The sequence below is a fragment of the Penaeus monodon genome, chromosome 32 (assembly GCF_015228065.2).
Source record: "Penaeus monodon isolate SGIC_2016 chromosome 32, NSTDA_Pmon_1, whole genome shotgun sequence".
NCBI lineage: Eukaryota > Metazoa > Arthropoda > Malacostraca > Decapoda > Penaeidae > Penaeus > Penaeus monodon.
The window spans coordinates 9,082,396-9,085,697 of NC_051417.1; the positions used below are offsets into that span (position 1 = coordinate 9,082,396).

The window sequence follows — 3,302 nt, forward strand, 5'->3', positions numbered from 1 at the left end:
TATTCAAGTCTATACCAAAAGTAGATTGCAATATTGCAATATGAGTGAATAAAAAAACATAAGAGGATAGGGACCCCTTCATCTTCATGAGACGCTGCGGACGCCCTTCGTCAAAAGAGAGAATACATGTAAAGAGAAAAATTGCAAAGTAAAAGTACATGTAAATAGCATAGAATTTAATGAATAAAAATATCAATACGGTGGATCATAGTAGTTGGTTGAATAGCTCCTCGTAAAGATTCTGTTAATATTTTATAACGTTCAAACAAACTAAGCGTCGGAATCAGTGGAAAAAAATAAAGCGAAAAGGTACACTAAATTTCAACCCTAAAAGTTTTAAAAACAATAAAATCCCACATGAAAAAGAAGAAAGATAAAGATAAAAACAGAGCATTGATTCCCTAGATCATCCTCTATAAATTCTAAGTGAAGAAAACCCCTTTAAGATGGAATAAAAGGAGAAAAGGCAGAGAATAAAGTTCGTAAACTGGCGCTCAGAAACCTCGCATGGAGAAAGAGGAGCTCGAGAGGCAACTCAAAGACAACTTTAACCTTCTGCTTTGTAGCTTTATAACAAAGAAAATTACTTTGGGGTGGGGGGAATAATCGAAGGAACTTCACCCTTCATTTCTATCTCACAAACGGAACACATTCAGAGGTAAAATAAAGAGAGAAAAGCACGAAAAAAACCTATAACTGCTCTACGAAAGTCCATTTGGAAAAGCTCTCGAAAACAGTTTCCAGGTTTATTCCCGAAATTCCCCTCTACATCTTTGCAACAGATGAAAATATCCCCATAGCTTGGATAAAACAGAGAAAACATGCATACAGCCAGAATACAACAAAGAAAACACCCGTAAAGCAGAAGAGAGGGAGAAAAGCGAGCATAAAGTTCATAATTTGGCGCTAAGAAAACTCGCTTTTACAAAGAGAAACGCTCAAAAACAAACTCTGGCCATTACCCCAAGATAATCATCCGTGGCTTTAAAACCAAGAGAATGGCCTCGAAAGCAGAATAGGAGAAGAAAAGCGAGAATAAAGTTGATAATTAGCGCGTGAAGGCGGCCTTTGTGTCTCCATGAGGCTGTTCCTCCCTCCGCGCGCACCCACACACGCGGCCCGCTACTCCTTTTTATCTCCTAATCTACCTTTATAAGTGAGGATACCCGTTGTCTTCAAAGTGAGTGGGCATGTGGATACGTGCTTGCGGTGTAAGTCGTTGCGAAGGAGCGTATGAATGAGTATTTTCCCTTTTTTTGACTCGTTTTTTGAAGTACCGGCGGTGAATCAGCTGACAGGGAACAGCGGCATTGTCGGGCTTCCTCCTCGGCCTCGCACACAGGCATGGAAAATCGCCTCTAATTATCCTTTCGAAGGGCTTCTCGGTGTAATATGTGAGTAGGATTGTGGATTAGGATATGCTAGAGGTCCTGGCGTGGCTTTCATCCAGGAGAGCGAGTGGTGGAGGGGAGAAATCCTCGGTGTTGTAGTGGGGTTCTGCGCGGAGAGGAAGAGGAAGGGAAGCGAGATAAAAGCAGTAGATGCGAAGAACAACAAAATCGTTTTTTTTCTCGTTTCCTCCCTTCCTGTGGCACTCGGAGGCTGCCCGAGGATGGCGAGGGCGAAGAGGCTGGCATCAGCAGTGCCAGAGGGAAGGGGATATCCAGTCGTGAGGGGACAGCCTCCTTTTTTCCCGTGTGAAGAGTGACGCGGCCTAGGCCTATTGAGGGCCAGGAGAGCCGAGGGTTTTTTTGTTTTTCAATTCGTGTGGTTTTTTTTTTAGAAATAAATACGCTCTCTCTTGGTGAAGCTGAGGCGAGTGGGACTTAAGGGAATTGCATTAATTCTTTTATGAGGAGTAGGATCGTTGTTTAATTATATAAAGGTAGCAGGTATGTGGTCAAATAACGTGCATCCCTTGTCGTTGCTTTGAATGTGGGTTTATTTCGGTAAAAAAATAATAAAATAATTGGGAAAAAAAGGGAAAAAATATGGTATTCCAGAAAGACTTGGAAATGGTGTTGACTCTGATTATTTTAGAGTGTGAAGAAATTATACAATAGTAATGTTAGTTATTAATTTATTCTTCCAATTACAAGTAGCATGAAAATGTGACTCTTAAGTGCATTGGTTTTATTGAGTGTGAAATGCATTTTCTTTTGAATTTACAGGTAGATCATGGTGAGTTATCAGGAATATGGTCATGTGTATGTATCACTGTTGAATACTTCTGTGCATGTCTTGTTTAATGGCAGTTTCTCTGTTAGATGTATGTAATGTTTCTATCATTATTGTTGATTTTTATTTATTTATCTTTTTGTCATTGGGAATTGCAGAGCGCTACTTGTTTTATTCAGAGAGATGGTAGCAAAGGTTGGATTATGATTTGGTATTTATTTTGTTTGTTTCAACTTTTAAAGATAACCAAGAAGTTTAGCAAAATATGGAATTAATGGATATTTTTGCAGTTTTGACATATGCTTATAGAAAGTGTTAGCTATGAAAAGTAGTTAGTTGTTTTGACCCAACGCTCTAAAATTAAAGATGTGATAAAAAACCTTTTTGTTTGTTTCGAGTTAAAACTGTTATCGGTCAGTGTTGAGAAGACACTTGCATTCTGCCCATGAGTGTTGTGCTGATCAACGCAGCTTCCATGCCTATTGGGGCTCTCGAAGAAGCCAACAAACCATGGCCAAATATACTATGCCAATATAGAACTTTTGGGAGTTTGAAGCAATTTATTATCAAGTAAGAAACCGGCCAATGCTAGAATATATGCATTGGAGGTTTGTTGGTTTTACCAGAGCAATAATCTATGGCGATCACCCAAATTTACGTCACTGTTGTGTTGGACTGTACATTGTAGACCTACTGTCACAGATCACTAATTTTTAATGAGTATTGATGGAACACAACCAATATAATAAAGTTTCATTTTGAAAGTAGTTGTGTCTTCTAACTCTTAGCTTTTAATTCAGACTATAAGCATTTTGTAGGTACACATATTTTTACTCTGAAATGATGCATAGTAAATATCTTATTCCGTGCTTTTTCTCCTCGACTGTTACCAATTCTAGACATCCCACATAGTTTTCACGTACTTCTCGTTAGAATAGAAGGGGGTTTAGAGCATGTGAAATCTGCTGTCTTTTGTTTGTTTCCTTCCAGTACGTTCTGTATTTTTGGCATGTTTATTTTTTTGGGGTTAGATAGGACAAGAACCATTTTGCGTATATTGATAGAATTTCCCTTGTGAAATTTATATGAATGGTTTGCATACGTCTCCCTAAAACAGGTTACAA

The 3,302-nt window shown here is 38.6% G+C and overlaps 1 protein-coding gene across 3 annotated transcripts in view; it reads left to right on the plus strand.

The window, feature by feature from the left end:
• Positions 1 to 1,269: 1,269 nt before the first annotated feature.
• The window catches only part of LOC119593488 (ubiquitin-conjugating enzyme E2 E1-like), a gene marked incomplete in the record, with an annotated part of 19,951 nt that continues 17,918 nt past the window's right edge, over positions 1,270 to 3,302 (plus strand). Inside the window, 2 exon segments of one of the 3 annotated variants that reach the window (XM_037942428.1) lie at positions 1,292 to 1,394; positions 2,172 to 2,207. 3 annotated transcript variants of the gene reach the window in all.